The following is a 17,456-nucleotide window of genomic DNA, read 5'->3' as shown; positions in this document are numbered from 1 at the left end:
TTCTCTCCAGTACCTCGTTCATTGGGAGGGTTATGGTCCTGAGGAGAGGATGTGGGTCCCAGTGACGGACATTAAGGCCACTCGTCTCATCAGGGCTTTCCATAGGTCCCATCCTGAGAAGGTGGGCTCTGAGTGTCCGGAGTCCACTCGTAGAGGGAGGGGTACTGTCACAACCAGACAGCTGAGAAGCTCTGACAGAAGCCTTTCAGAACCTCCTCCTTGAGTTTTCTTTGTTTTGGTTTCAGTTCCTCATCTCGTTAGCCTCTCTCAGCTGTCATGCAGTTGGACTGATTGCTTCCCTTTAAATTCCTCCCCATAATGCAGTAGTGTGCGGCTTATACAACTTCCTGGAGTGTGTATGCATGCTGTTCCTATATCCCAGTCTTCTGCAAAATAAGTGCTGTATATTTATTTGTGATTTTCTGTTTGCTGGATCTTAGGAGACCCTGACTCCCTCCGTGTCTAGTGTAGGGAGCCGGTGGTCGTGTCCCCTCACTATTGTAGGGTCTTCAGGCGTTAGATAGTCGAGGTACGTGGATATGCGACCATCCACCTTTGGGGTGTTCGCATAGGCTGAGCAGTCAGGGAGAGTGTGCCAGGTCTCATGCAGGGGTCTCCCTTTTGTTCCTTAGTTGTGGATCCAGTGAGTCATAGATTATTTTGCATTGTCTTGTTTCCTGTACACCATCCGTGACAATCACATGCTCCAATCACATGGTCCATCACCGTGGTGATGGACCATGTGATTTGAGCATGTGATCTGACGTCACCACAGGTCCTAGCCGGTAGTTCATCATTAAAGAAGTAAAGAAGAGACCGGGAACTACGCAAACAATTTTTTTAACCCTCAATTGATCACATACTAAGCATTCTGTATTCAGAATGCTATTATATTCCCTTATAACCATGTTATAAGGGAAAATAATACAGTGAATAGACTGTCACCTAGCAACCATGCGTGAAAATCGCACCGCATCCGCACTTGCTTGCGGATGCTTGCGATTTTCACGCAACCCCATTCACTTCTATGGGGCCCGCGTTGTGTGAAAAACGCTGAATATAGAGCATGCTGCGATTTTCACGCAACGCACAAGTGATGCGTGAAAATCACTGCTCGTGTGCACAGCCCCATAGAAATGAATGGGTCGGTATTCAGTGCGGGTGCAATGCGTTCACCTCACGCATCGCATTCGCGTGGAATACTCGCCCGTGTGAAAGGGGCCTTAGAGTCACTGCAATATGCAAACATAGAAGACTTGTGGGATTTCTTATCTGAACTAGACGTGTATTGGAAAGGTCAAAGCAGAACCTTAAGGGAAGACTCTAACCTGAATATCTAAATATATGTGAGACAAAATTAGGAGATTTCTCATGAGGGTTTGGAAAGTTCTAGATGACATTTCATCTGCACTGTGTAGTCAACAGCATCATAATACGCATTATCATGAGTTTCTCTGCTGCACTTCAGACCAACAAGATGCTAAATAGATCTGTCAATAAAAACTTACAGTCCTGACATTTTGGGTAACGACTAGAAGATAACATAGATCCATCTGGTCCCTTAGAGAAGGGATTGTGCATCTATCATTAAAAGAGCTTAGGAGTTAGCAGAATAATGTGCACAGTAACATTTCCCTTATGGTCCGTAAGCAAGTGTATATATGTGCACCATATGGATAAAGGTATGTGAACAACCCTTTCATTTAATGACCTTTTAGTCACACTCAGGTTCATAAAATGAAGCATCAAGATCCAATTGACATAGACAAGCATACAAAATAGAATGGTATTGACATACGATGCCATCATTGCAACGAGTCAGTTTGTCAACTTTATGTCTTGATAGAGTTGCCCATGTTACTTTTAAAGGGGATGTCCTGTTTTTGCCTTTCACGACCAAGATGGGATAACACCTTTAAGTGATATTCAAGAGCCGCAGTAGGTAAATTATAAGGCATAATCCTCAACCTTGGACTAAGTATGGTGATCCAGATGAACTATCGTACTGTGTTTAGGATGCTGCATAGATGTTGAAGACATACAGTATAAAATATTTGAAGCGACATAGTCATTATACTTGAAATATTTGTGCCGTTTAAATTTTGTAAGGGTACTGCAGCACATACCTTCGGCCATGCCGTTTTTGGGCAAAGGAAAATCAATCAGTATTTTTATAGCTTTTTTTTTTTAAGACTTTTTAGGCAGTGTTTGCCCATACTGTGTTTTTTTTTTACATGCTTAGCATTTTTTTTTAACAGATGATCATATGTACCCACTTGTAATTTCACTTACTCTGTATAAACTGTATGAGAAAAACAAAAGCACTGGTAATAAAAAAAAGAAAAGAAAAGCCATGTAAAAACCACATTAAAAATGACAACACACATTGCACATGTTTTTTTTTAAGCTACAAAGGCAAAAAATCAAAGGCAATGAGGGAAAAAACAGACCTAGAGCATGCTGCATTTTGAAAAAAGTCATTGACCAAAAAAACTAACAAAAAAAAACCCTATAGGGTGGAAAAAATGGCACTAAAAAAATATATATATATAAATCGCCTGTTTGTTATTCCCTATATACTTCCATGCAGCATTTGGAGATAGCATTGCTTGCCTAAAAATGTTACAAAAAAACACACCAAAAACATAACCCCCCCCCTAAAAAAAAACAAAAAACTTATGTTTCATAGTATAATCAAATACTCAAGGTATTTACCTGTCCAACTACTAAAATATCATGCAGCTTAAGGGTATTTATAGTGCAGGAATTATGGTTTAGTGTGTGTGTTTTATTTTTTTTCTTAGTATTTATTGGATCTAGTGTTGAGCCAAGCAAAGCATTCGAAGCGGAATATGGTGAGAGGGTTTAGGGAAACTTTGATTCTAAATTAATCCGAATTTCCTTGTGCTTCGTGGTAACAAATCAGGTTTTCCTAAGGCTACTTTCACACTTGCGGCAGTGTGATCCGGCGAGCAATTCCGTCATTGGAACTGCCCGCCGGATTCGCCGATCTGGATGTGACTGAAAGCATTTGTGAGACGCATCCGGATGCGGATCCGTCTCACAAATGCATTGCAGGAATGGATCCATCTCTCCGCTTGTCATGCGGACAGACTGATCCATCTATTATCTTTTTTCAAATTTTTACCAGTCTGCGCATGGGGAAAAATGCCGGATCCGGCATTCAGGCAAGTCTTCAGTTTTTTCGCAGGAGATAAAGCCGTAGCATGCTACGGTTTTCTCTTTTGCCTGATCAGTCAAAATTACAGAACTGAAAACATCCTGAACGGATTACTCTCCATTCAGAATGCATGGGGATATAACTGATGAGTTATTTTCTGGTATAGAGCCCCTGTGACAGAACTCTATGCCGGAAAAGAAAAACGCTAGTGTGAAAATACCCTAAAATGGCGACTGGAAGTGTTGCAAAGAGAAACTTAGGCCCCTTTCACACCGGCGAGTATTCCGCGCGGATGCGATGCGTGAGTTGAATGCATTGCACCCGCACTAAATACCGACCCATTAATTTCTATGAGGCTGTTCACATGAGCGGTGATTTTCACGCATCACTTGTGCTTTGCGTGAAAATCGCAGCATGCTCTATATTCTAAGTTTTTCACGCAACGCAGGCCCCATAGAAGTGAATGGGGTTGCGAGAAAATCGCAAGCATCCGCAAGCAAGTGCGGATGCGGTGTGATTTTCACGCACGGTTGCTAGGAGACGATCGGGATGGAGACCCGATCATTATTATTTCCCCTTATAACATGGTTATAAGGGAAAATAATAGCATTCTGAATACAGAATGCATAGTAAAATAGCGCTGGAGGGGTTAAAAAATAATAAAAAATTATTTAACTCACCTTAGTCCACTTGTTCGCGCTGTCGGCATCTCCTTCTGTCTCCTTTCTTCAGGACCTGGGTAAAGGACCTGTGGTGACGTCACTCCGGTCATCACATGGTCCGTCACATGATCTTTTACCATGGTGAATCACCATGGTAAAAGATCAAGTGACGTACCATGTGATGACCGGAGTGACGTCATCAAAGGTCCTGTTCCTGTAATTAATGCTCACCACAGGTCCTATTCAACAAAGGAGACAGAAGGAGATGCCGGGCCGCGATCAAGTGGACTAAGGTGAGTTAAATTATTTTTTATTTTTTTTAACCCCTCCAGCGCTGTTTTACTATGCATTCTGTATTCAGAATGCTATTATTTTCCCTTATAACCATGTTATAAGGGAAAATAATACAATCTACAGAACACCAATCCCAAGCCCGAACTTCTGTGAAGAAACATGCGCGATTTTTCTCACGCGAGTGCAAAACACATTACAATGTTTTGCACTCGCGCGGAAAAATCGCGGGTGTTCCCGCAACGCACCCGCACATTTTCCCGCAACGCCCGTGTGAAAGAGGCCTTAGTGTAGAGGAGACAAGCCCGGCAACGCAAATCACCCATAATGCTGTGCAGAAAACCAATCCGCAGATAGACATGTGATGTCACAGGCCTATAAAAGCCTCCACCCGCTCAAGTCTCTGCTATTGTCCTGTGAGCTGAGCATAGGGGGAGACATGGCAAGTGTACATGCATTGCTGAAAAGGATTAATAGAAGAATATTGGAGAGGAAGAGTGCAGGGAGACTTATTCTGCGGCAGTTTTATTTATTCCTACATTTACTTAACTACATCAACCGTTGACTAAGATATGTAATTCAATACCAATAAGATGGAAGCCTTTATTATTCCGGTGCCAGCCTGCCAACCAGTACCATCCAGTCTGCACCCCTTAGGGGGGTCAGGTCTTAAAGAGGACCTTTCATGGGTCCCGACTTTATAAACTAAGTATCAGGGTATGTAGGGCATACAGCGGGGATCTAATAGCGCTTACTATTTTTTCTGGGCGCCGCTCCGTTCGCCCGCTATGGCACCCGTTAAATTCTCCCGCCCTGTGTGCTAATTTTTGCATCAGTACAGGGAGGAGGAGACTGCCCTGTTTCTCAGTGGGCGTCTCCTTCTCCCTGGCTGTGAGCTGTCCAATCACAGCGGAGAGCGTCACAGCCAGGGAGGGAAAAAAAACTCACCTTCTCCCTGGCTATGACGCTCTCCGCTGTGATTGGCCGCGGAGCGGCGCCCAGAAAAAATAGTAAGCGCTATTAGATCCCCACTGTATGCCCTACCACCCCTGATGCTTAGTTTATAAATTGTGGACCCATGAAAGGTCCTCTTTAATGATGACCATCCTCATCTTTTGTTGGCTTTACTTCTTCCAAATCATCCTTCAAAGTCTTTATGTTCTATAAAAGTCAGCAAGATGCAGAGAGATTTTTAACGATTTGTGATGAATCTCTTGGTGAACTTCAGCGAAGTTGTCGTATCAAATTTTTCAAAACTTTGCTCATCTCTAATTGGATCTTCACTAAGGCCCCTTTGCAGACGAGCGTGTCCGGATTAGGTCCGGATGCGTCCCAGTACATTGCGGCAAACCCGCGCGAGTAGGTACGCAATTGCAGTTAGTTTTGACTGCGATTGCGTTCTGTTGTTCAGTTTTTATCGCACGGGTGCAATGTGATAAAAGACTAAACTGTGGTACCCAGACCCGAACTTCTTCACAGAAGTTCAGGTTTGGGTTCAAGGTTGTGTAGATTGTATTATTTTCCCTTATAACATGGTTATAAGTGAAAATAATAGCATTCTCAATGCAGAATGCAAAGTACAATAGGGCTGGAGGGGTTAAAAAAACAACAACATTTTTTAACTCACCTTAATCCACTTGTTCGCGCAGCCGGCATCTCTTCTGTCTTCATCTGTGAGGAAAAGGACCTGTGGTGACGTCACTGCGTGCATCAAATGGTCCATCACATGATCCATCACCATGGTGATGGATCATGTGATGGACCATGTGATGAGCGTAGTGACGTCATCAAAGGTCCTTTTCCTCACAGAAGAAGACAGAAGAGATGCTGGCTGTGCGAACAAGTGGATTAAGGTGAGTTAAAAAATGTTTTATTTTTTTTTAACCACTCCAGCCCTATTTTACTATGCATTCTGGATTCAGAATGCTATTATTTTCCCTTATAACCATGTTATAAGTGAAAATAATAATCATCGGGTCCCCTTCCCGATCGTCACCTAGCAACGGTGCCTGAAAATCGCACCGCATCCGCACTTGCTTGCGGATGCTTGCGATTTTCACGCAACCCCATTCATTTCTATGGGGCCTGCGTTACGTGAAAAACGCACAAAGAGGAGCATGCTGCGATTTTCACGCAATGCACAAGTGATGCGTGAAAATCACCGCTCATGTGCACAGCCCAATAGAAATGAATAGGTCCGGATTCAGTGCGGGTGCAATGCGTTCACCTCACGCATTGCAACCGCTCGGAAATCTCGCCCGTGTGAAAGGGGCCTAAGGCTTATCCGACACAAATGCCAGCTGTTGGCCAGACAAAAAACTATTGCTTATAATGTTTTTTGTCTGGCCGAAACCCAGCATTTATGCTGGAAATCGGACGGATCACCTCGAGACCTCATTGCAGTCAATGGGGATCTGGTGGTGAAGTAGAGGTTTTGGCAACACTAGATACGGCAGGCTGTTCCAGGGATCTTCTATGTCAGATGTGAACAAGGCCTTAAACACAGATTAGACCTCCTGGTGGCTCCTATTACTACATTAATCAAGTGAAAGAGTTTTTCAATAATTATAAAAACATGGCAGTTTTTTCCACAAACAGTGCCACCCCTGTGCAGGGGTTGTTTCTGATATAGCAGCTCCACTTCATTGAAGTGAGTGATCTGCAATACCACACACAACCTATGGAAAGGTGTAGCATTGTTTTTGCTAGAAAGCAGTTATTTCCAATTCTGGAGAATCCTTTAACTGTGTTGTCAGAGATTTTGATATTGATGGCCTATCTTCAGGATATGTCCTCAGCATTAGGCCTCATGCACACGACCGTTGTTTTATTCCGTGTCCGTTGCGCCGTTTTTTTTCGTGATTTTCAGCGGACCCATTGATTTTCAACGGGTCCGTTGAAAACTCGGCTAATGCACCGTTTGCAATCCGCGTCCGTGATCCGTGGTTCCAGTCCGTCAAAAAAATATAACCTTTTTGTGGAAAACGTTTCGCGGACCCTTTCAAGTCAATGGGACCACTAAAAAACACGGAGGCACACAAGATTGTCATCCACGTACGCGCGTCCGCGTCCGTTTTTTTCCTATCATTTGCATGGCAAACCTGTCTTAGACTTTTTTTTACTTTTCTTTATGTCTGGTGGGCCTCCAAAAATAAAGGAAGACACACGGAAACAAAAACTGAAACGGATCACGGAACCCCATTTTGCGGACCGATAAAAACAACTGTCGTGTGCATGAGGCCTTAGATTGGTGAGGTCTGACTCCCTGTACCCCAGCTAATCAGCTGCTTGTGCTCTGGTAAGCACTGAGGCCTCTTCCTAGGCCAGTGGCGTCATATTCATTGGTCATGATGTGGCCTTGACACAGCTCAGTCTTATTCAAGCGAATGGGCCTAAGTTGTAACACCAAGCACTGCTGCTATACTATGTATGGTGCTCTGCTTGCTTAGCATAGTGCTCACCGTAATTCCACACCCTCTTCATACCGATTGGCAGGGGGTGCCGGGAGTTGGATCCAAAATGATCAGATAGTGATGACCTACAATAGGTTATCAATATCAAAATCTCAGACAATCCCTTTAACATAGTATGTAAGGCATGGATGAAACACAAAGACTCCAATGCATTTTTTGCATATTTATTGACCTTTATCTTGAAAAGAATCCTAGTGAGCTATACAGTAGATGCCACCCTGGGGTTCTCAAGTAGCTAAAGCATATAGCCAGAGTGCTGACATCAGGACTGAAGGAGGGCGCACGAACTCTGTTCATTAGAGGAGAGAGCAGAGACAAGCTTCATCTTTACATGTTAGAGCATGTAGGCCCTCCCTTGTGGCCCCAGGTCTAAGTGTTCAGCTGCTGATTCCATAGTCAAACAATTATGTAAATCTGGTGAAAATCAACAAAATGTATGTAAATGGGTTCAGGACGAGCTAGGCCAAGGTTTCATAAATAATATAGATATGTAATTGAACACCAACTTCAGGCCGTTCTTGTGTGTGTGAGCCTTTGAATGTAAATTCATTAGTGGTAAATAAAAATCTAAGCAAGTTAGAAAGCTGAGTAATGTTTGTGGTCTGGCTTACAGTATGAAAGTGGAAATCAGTACTGAATTATTAGCTCACAAATAGGAGGGGATTTATACAACTTCCTATAAGAAAAGCTTGTTGCCCATAGTAACCAATCTCAGCCCACTTTTAATTTCTCAAAGTGCTCTGGAAAAATGAAATCTGTGTTGTGATTGGTTGCTATGTGCAGCCAATTCCCCCGGAGTCTTTTGCTTGCTGAATGTGGCGCTGATTCTGCATTGTGTTCAATTGTCGGCCACGCTACAGTTCATGTAGTCTCAGTTTCTAGTCAAGATAGGTCATGCACTTTCTTGGCACAGTGTCCGCACGGACACCACTTAAAACCGCACATGATTTAGCTCCATTTGATGAGGCTAAATTGTAAGTTGGTTTGTGCCATTCAAACTGAAAAATTTCAAAAGAAAGCTGAGGAGGGGTTTCTGCAAAAAAATGAGTGGTGGATTTTGCCTTTGCAAATTCCCCCAACAGGAACTAGCCCTTTGACATATTTTATTACTGAGTTTATTTTTTTATCTCATGTTTTTATCCTCACTTAAAGGCTATGTACACCTTTGGGGGCATTTTTTATTATTGCACTGTACTCATTTTGACTTAATTATATATTTTTTTAATTGGTCTTTATTTAAAAAAATTTAACCACTGTCTTTGTGTAGCCTTGAGAATCTCTAGTAGCAGGATCTGGGTTTTCACTCTGTTCCGTCAGGCAGCTTAGATAACGACTCCTTATGGCCTCATGCACACGACCGTTGTTGTGTTCCGTTCCGCAAAATGGGGTTCCGTTGTTCTGTGATCCGTTTCCGTTTTTGTTTCCGTGTGTCTTCCTTTATTTTTGGAGGATCACCAGACATGAAGGAAAGTAAAAAAAAGTCTAAAAGTCAAGTTTGCCATGCAAATGATAGGAAAAAAATGGACGCGGACACGCGGACGCGGATGACAATCTTGTGTGCCTCCGCGTTTTTTCACGGTCCCATTGACTTGAATGGGTCCGCGAACCGTTTTCCGTGAAAAAAATAGGACAGGTTATATTTTTTGGACGGACTGGAACCACGGATCACGGACGCGGATGACAAACGGTGAATTAGCCGAGTTTTCAACTGACCCATTGAAAGTCAATGGGTCCGCAGAAAATCACGAAAAACGGAACAACGAACACGGAATAAAACAACGGTCGTGTGCATGAGGCCTATCTCTGATCTCTGACCTTATAAACACTCATTATAGCTCAATTCTTATTTTACTGATAAGAGGGCAACTTATATACGTGTTTATGACCTCTTAGTAATTTAGAAATAAGGTTTATTAGATGACCGGCACAAAGTGAAAGTAAAAAGTAAAATTTTCACAGAGTTAGAAAAATATTTAACCCTTTGTGACAAAACTGTAATATTTTTAATAAAGACCATTTGAGAAAAAAAAAAAGATTTTTAGCCCAAAATGAGTAAAATGCAATCATAAAAATAAATTGCCCCAAAGGTGTACATAGCCTTTATAGATGTGGGTGCTCCATGTAACTTGCATATTAGTATGAGGCATATTTGCATGTATAGTCATCCAAAATATGGCTCCAAACTCATATTCAAAGCTAAAATGCCTGGAAAACCATGTAAAACTACCAAAAATATCATCACATCACATAAAAAATCTAGTTTCCTGAAATTCATTATTAAAAAGACTACAAGAAGGAGTAAACGTTGAAATAAAAAGTGCCAGCACCACATATATCACATCAAACAATATTTTCCTTTAAAAACAAATGTCCACTAACCTGATATTCAACTCCTATATGCATATCTACAGCACATTAATTCCGTTCCCCTGAATGGGGCTTGCAGAAAGCCACGTGCCTCCCACCAAAACATCGCTATTCAGATGAAGGTATGCTGGGAGCATCAGGTCCTTCTGCCTCCAGTGCCGAGTAAGTGTTCCTGACGTGTCTTTGATGAGGTGAGAGTATATATTTTTTTTTTCTCTTCACATAATGTACCCATTTTTAATGGCCATTAAAAAGGTGCACTTCCATCTAAACTGTCGTTAAAAACTGGCTTACTGATTTCAGTGGGGTTTGTCTGGTCATGAAAATGGCCAAAAATAGGACATGTCCTATTTTTTGCACAGACAGTACTCATTATTACAAAATGGCAGTATGAATTCCTCCAATAGACTGTAATGGTTCTGAAAACAACCATCACATGGCTGTTTTTCACTTTCGTGTGAATGTACGTAGACTTATTCATGAATTTGTCTTCCTCCAAAGCCCATTATTTTTCTAAGTTCAAACACCAAGGAGCTGAGGGCAACTGAGGGTCGTTTTTATAACCCTATTCACCTGTAGTGGAAATAAGCCACACAAATTTTTGCCCAGGCCACCATCCACAAGTATAGTGAGGATGTTCTTTATTCTTGTGGCGTCCACATGGAAAAGGCATCAATTAGCCCCATTAATTGAAAATATGGCTAATCCTTATGTGGATTTAATCAAACTGCAGGAGTAGAATGATTAAAAACCTCAAACTTTATTCTAATTTGTAAAAAAAAACTAAATGATGTCAGAAGGCATATCAGGCTCATTACAGGGTCAATCATAGAAGACTGGAAGAGACTAGTCTCTCTGCCTGCAGCCATTATTTTCCCTCACTTTCATGCATGTACTGTAGGTACACAGTGCCCTGCACTGGAAGTGGGTTTATTGTTGTAGCAATGCCTAATTGTAACCCTATGGAGAGAATTTATCATGCCCTACACTCCAAAATTCCAGTTTCAAAAAGTCACAAAATAGGGCTTTGCGACTTTTCTGGGTTACTTACAAAAAATATTGCAGCTTTTTCCATTTTTACACCAGTCACATTATGAAAAGTAGGTAAGGAACTGGGTGTGGTGAGCTATTACTTTTATTCCAGATTTGTCACTGAGACTTTCTTTTTTTTAAAGTTGTAAGCTCGCTCCAGTAGGGGGCTGGTGTTGAAAACTGATGTAACCTATCTAAATAAGTGTTCGAAAGATGCAGCAAATTTAACAAATAAGGCATTTCATAAATTTGGTAAAGTAGCCTAAAGCAGACTGAAGCAAAAATAACTTCAAACATTACTCTCATGATAAATTTTCAACCCCCCACCTTGTGTCTCTACACACCAAACAAAGTAGGGATATTTACTACAGTTTTGCAACAAAATTTTTGACTTTTTAGCTATTTTCAATACCCTTGTCACTTTTCTAAAAAGTGGGTCGGTGTGGAAGGGAGAAGGCAAGGCACATGTGGCAGCAGGACCCATCTACCATTATGTGCTTAAGTAAACCAGGGCACATTATATCAGTTCTGTTTTGGCACATGGACAGCAGAAGATGAAAATGATTCGGATGAGTTGGATATTTACGTGAATCTTCTGGGGTACATTAAAAGCATTGTAGCACTCATGATGGCTCCATTGAGTACATTTTGCAAAGTCGAAATGATCATTAAATGGGTCCATGGCCATGATTGGGCCCAGCAGCATTGTCCCCAACAATCTAACAGTTACCCCCTATCAGTGGAAGGAGGATAACTTGTTCTAACTGGAGTACCCATTTAAGTTTCCAGCAGGAGGACACACCAGGTCTAGAGATGAGCGAATTAAAGTTGACAAAGTGGAATTCAATCCGAATTTCAGGAAAAATTTGTTTTACACCGGATACAAATTTTCTCATGCTTCGTGGTAATGAATCGCATTTTTTCCTAAAATGGCTGCTGCACGTGTGAGGACATGGAGCAAGGAACTCTGGAAAGGTGGGATGACCCACAATGCCATGCATGCAGCCAATCAGCAGCCAGCCAGCCCTGTGATGTCACAGCCCTATAAATAGCCTCAGCTATCTTGGATTCTGCCATTTTCCAGTGTACTTAGTGCAGAGAGAGACGTTAGCAGGCGCTAGGGAAAGTGGTAGAAAAAAATTAATTGTGCTAAAAAAAGGATTTACAAGTTCAGGGAAAGATTATTCAAGGTGCAGGGAAAGGATAGGGAGGAATCATTCCACAGCATTTATGTTGAACAGGGTTCAATAGGGGAGTTTACAGCCTGGGTAATAGGAACAATCCTATTACACCTTGCTGCACTGACTGGGGACCCAAATTGCCATTATACAGCTCTGTAATTCCAGCAAACCATTCTTGTTATTGTGGTGCAAGTGCTGCTTGATACAGCCATTAACAGGGTTAGCCATTAACAGGGTTTATTACAAGGAAATATTTGTACGTCTTATTTGCCCTTGTGCGGTGCAGTTATATGTTCTAAAGCATTTTTTGGCTTGTATTAGTGGGGAAAAAAGGGCTTATTAGACGTTGTGTGGTGAAGTGCGAAAATTACAGCCCTTTTTGTCGTGTATTAGTGTCAAAAGTAAAATATATTTGCCGTTCAGAGTCAGTTATGTTCTAAAGCCCTTTTTGTTGTGTATTAGTGTCAAAAGTAAAATATATTTGCCGTTCAGCGGTGCAGTATTATGTTCTAAAGCCCTTCTTTTGTGTGTATTAGTGGGAACAAAAGGGCTTATTAGCCGTTGTGTGGTAAAAGGGGGAAAATTACAGATTTTTTTGGGGTGCTTTAAAGGGAACCTGTCATCAACTTTATGCTGTCCATACTAACGGCAGCATAAAGTAGAGACAGGTGAGTTGATTTCAGCAGTCTGTCATTTAAAAGTTAAAAGGAAGTGGTTGCCGAGAACCAACATCACAAGGCTGGGCCTGCAAAAGAGTCACGGCCACCTGAGAAGAGTCATCTGTCCTTTTCTGTTCCCTCAGCCAGAGAAGTATTGTATGCTGTGGGCTCAGCTCCACTATACAGTGAGGATGAGCTACTAGAAGACAGTCAGCAGCTACCGGCAAGACAAGATGTGGAGGAGACATCTGTCGCTTCCTCCACTAGGCGGGCAAGTAGTGATGAGGAGAGTGGTGTGGGAGCTGCTGTTGCGAGCGGTCAAGCTCCTGAACCAGAGACGGTTGAGGAGGACATCAGTGACATGCAGACAGTACTCGATGATGATGATGTAGCTGATCGCACTTGGGAGCTCGGTGGCGGAGGGGCTTCATCATCTTAGGGAGAAGAGGGTGGCAGCTTGCGCGTGAGGCAGCGGCGGAGCCAGCAAGTCGCTAGCATGGCCGGGAGGCAGCAGTGGGAGGTTGCAGGAGTCTGCCCGAGAAGTAGCAGTGCACGGGTTCACGGAGGCAGCGGTGGTAGCAGTCAGTCAGTGCATAGTGCTGGGGGTAAAATCACCTACTCGGTGGTGTGGCAGTTTTTTGTTAAGCCGCTGAAGGAGGTGAACATTGCCATATGTAGAATCTGTGGGCAGAAGGTGTCAACATATTTAGCATCACCATAAAGTGGCCTGGGAGAACCGTGGCTCCGATGTGGTGGTCCAGCCTACCTCAGTAACCGCTGCATCACCCAGTGGCACGCAGCTGATTTCAGGCAGTCAAGGCTCCACCACCTCAGCCGAAGGGAGCTGTATGTCCTTCCCATCATCTGCTGGTCCTGATGCTCCTGCTCCTCCTACTCCTCATCAGTCATTCCATCAGCAATCGATCACCGAAGCGATTGCCAAAAGACAACAGTATGCGTGCCCTCATTCAATGGCGCAGAAGCTGAACGTGCTCCTGGCCAAGTTGCTGGTGCTGCAGTCCCTCCCTTTCCAAGTGGTGGTCTCTGCACCTTTCAGAGAACTGATGGCTTGTGCAGAGCCGAGGTGGAGAGTCCCAAGCTGTCATTTCTTTGCCAAAAAGGCAGTAACAGCCCTGCACACACATGTAGAAGAGAATGTGGACCAGTTCTTGAGCCTGTCGGTGCATGGCAGCGCCGACGTGTGGAACTGTAACTACGGTCAGGGACAATAAATGTTCTTTTCGGCCCACTGGGTAAAAGTGGTTCCTGCACAGCCACACCAGCAACTTGGCCAGGTGACGCCGCTTCCGCCTCGACGTTGCCACACCATTGGTCCAGCGACAATGTCCGCCTCTGCCTCCTCATCCTCCACCGTGTCCTCAGCCTCCGTTGCAGAGACAATTCACAGTGCCCCTCCAGCATACCACATGTGCAGGGCATGGCGGTGTCACACTGTTCTGCACCTTGTTTGCCTGGACAAACGGAGTCACACAGAGGAGGAACTGCTCAGTGTCCTTCATCAAGAAATCGAATCCTGGTTTTCTCTGCAACAACTCAAAATCGGAACCATGGTGACCGACAACGGTAAGAACATGGTGTTGGGGCTGCATCAAGGAGGGCTGAGCCATGCGCCCTGCATGGCACACGTGTTCAATCTGGTTGTCAAGCGGTTCCTGAAGTCTTCCACCCATCTGTAAGACATCCTAAAAATGGCCAGGAAACTTTGCACGCACTTCAGCCAAGCACACCCTTCTTAAGCTGCAGCGGCAGAACGGCATCTCCCAATATAGGTTGATATGCAACGTTTCCACGTGTTGAAATTCCACCCTCCATATGTTGTATCGACTATACGAACAGAGAAAGGCCATAAATGATTTCTTGATGATCCAAGTGGACAGGAGTACTCCCCTGAGTAACTTCGATGTCAGCCAGTGGCAGCTCATGCGTGACACCTGCCGTTTGCTCAGGCCCTTTGAGGAGGCCACGATATTTGTCAGTTGCCAGGACTATGGAATAAACAACGTTATTCCACTGCTTCATGTCCTGGAACAGATGCTGGTAAATCTGGCTGGTCAGGGGACTGGAGATGTGGCGCCTAGATCTCCCGGCGACATGAGGCCTGTGGGGGCTGAACTGGAAAAGGAGGAGGAGGACATTGGAGCACAAGCAATGTGTAGCGAAATGGGTGGTTTTTCTACATAGGTGACAGGAGATGAGGAGCAGGAGCTGCCACAGAAGCTACAGGGAGATGAGGAAGACAAGGCAGAGGACCCGGACACACAGAGGCAGTATGCAGTGGAGATGGATGCAGATAGTCCCTCCAAGTCACTTGCACAAATGGCCCGATGCATGCTCACTTGCTTGCGTAGTGACAGCTGAATTGTCACCAGTCGACAGAGGGATGACTTCTGGCTCTCCACCTTGTTGGACCCTCTCTACCAGTCTAAAATAGGAGCCTTTTTTACACCCACTGAGAGGGAGGACAAACTGAACTACTATAGAGACATCCTATGTAGTCAGTTGGCCGCTTCCTATCTGTGCCATCGTCCATCCTCTTGCAGGGCCCTCTGTGCTCACGTTCCTCTGCATGGCTGCTGTGGCAGGGTGGGGGGGTAGGAGCAGTTCCAGACTCCATCAGCAGCAACTTGAGTCTAGAGTCGTGGACAAGCAGCTTTTTTCACCCGCCTTGTGAAGAAACTACTCAACAGCAGCAGCTAAACCTGAAGCAGGACCTGAACCAGCAGGTGGTGGCATACTTGGACAGCATTGAAGATTCGCTGGACTACTGGGCAGCCAAACTGGATTTGTGGCCACAACTGGCAGAGTTTGCCCTGAAAAATCTGTCCTGCCCGGCCAGTAGTGTGGCATCAGAGTGGGTGTTTAGTGCGGCGGGGGCCATAGTTACCCCAAGAAGAACTCGCCTGTTCACCCAAAATGTGGATAGACTGGCCTTTGTCAAGATGGATCAGCCAGGATTTCTACCCACCAATACCTGATGCCTCAGACTAGATCATCCATGGTGCCACACCAACACTTTGAAAAAAGAGACCGTTTTTTTCTGGCTACCTGCCTCTGCTACTATTCTGATGCTGCCACCCGCCTGATGCCACACATCTGATTCCAAGTGCTCCTTTTTTCACCCACCATCTTCAGCTGGTACTGGTATTGCCACCCACCTCCCCACTCTGTCACCTTACCACTCTGTGGTCTCCTGATGCTGCTACCACCTCCACACTATGTCACCTTGCCACTCTGTGGTATCCTGATGCTGCTGCCATGACCACACTATGTCACCTTGCCACTCTGTGATCTCCTGATGTTGTTGCCACCTCCACACTGTCACCTTGCCACTCTGTGGCCTCCTGCTTCTGCTGCCACCTTCACACTATGTCACCTTGCTACTTTGTGGTCTCCTGATGCTGATTTCACCTCAACACTATTTCGCCTTGCCACTCTGTGGCGTCCAGATGCTGCTGCTGCCCCCTCCATACTCTGTCATTGTGCCACTCTGTGGCCTCCTCCTGATGCTGCTGCCACCTCCAGACTCTGTCATTGGGCCACTCTGTGGTCTCCTCATGCTGCTTCCACCTCACCACTATGTCATAGGGCTACTCTGTGGACTTCTCATGCTGTTCCCACCCTCCCCACTTCATGACTGGGCCACTATTTTGCCTTTCGGCCTGGCTGACATCATCATTTATTTGACCCTTCTTCTGATCTGTCATAAGAAGGAAAAATGAGACGTACAATGGATCCTGCCTATGTAACAGCTGTAAAGCCTGCATGACATGGTCCCTATTTTGCATCAGAATTGGCCTATGATTTGGTAGCCAAAAGCAGGAGTGGGTGCAAAACACAGAAGACATGCAAATATTCCATTCACATGTCATCTCTGTTTTGGATCCACTCCTGTTTTTTTTGGCTTCGGCAATACTGATAGATTACTGACCAAATGCTGACCGAGTGAAGGCAGATGCACCACAGACAGTTTCCGTTTTTTAGGGGTTTTGTTCTGATGGATCAGAGGAAGGGCAAAATAATCAGTGAAGTCAACACAAACTTACTGCTGACACCCTCTCCACTCTATCAGGGGGCTCTACTTGTATAAACGTTTTAATAGAACAGATTCTGTAGACATCTATGTGGAATTGGCTGCGGACGGTGTAAAAGGAGTGTGCTTCTTCTTGGCGCTAACATCGACCTGTAAGGCTGAGTTCACACTTAAGTTATTTGTTCAGTTTTGGCCCCGTAACTGCCCAAATAAGTGAAGTGTGCAGTGATTCTAAGAGCGACGCCTGTCATATACATGTCATACTGACTCACAGTATTGTTTCACTACCACAGCAGACTCCCTATGCGTGTTACTGCAAGGCACAGTGTTCTACATCACTATGAAGGCTCTCTGCAGCCAGGAAATAGCCGTTTTAATGTGATTCGCTATGAATAAATTCGGATCGAACCGGCGAATCGAATTTTTGAGAAATTCGCTCATCTTTAGCCACATGCTACTATGATGTGACAGTCAGATTTTTTTATGACTGTCATGTTGCATTGCAACACCATTGAAATACATTACAGAAAATGTCGCCATGTAGCCATACCGTAAAAAG

The sequence above is a fragment of the Bufo bufo genome, chromosome 4 (assembly GCF_905171765.1).
Source record: "Bufo bufo chromosome 4, aBufBuf1.1, whole genome shotgun sequence".
NCBI classification, from domain to species: Eukaryota; Metazoa; Chordata; class Amphibia; order Anura; family Bufonidae; genus Bufo; species Bufo bufo.
The sequence above is the reverse complement of the archived record's forward strand: the minus strand, read 5'-3'. Positions refer to the sequence as shown.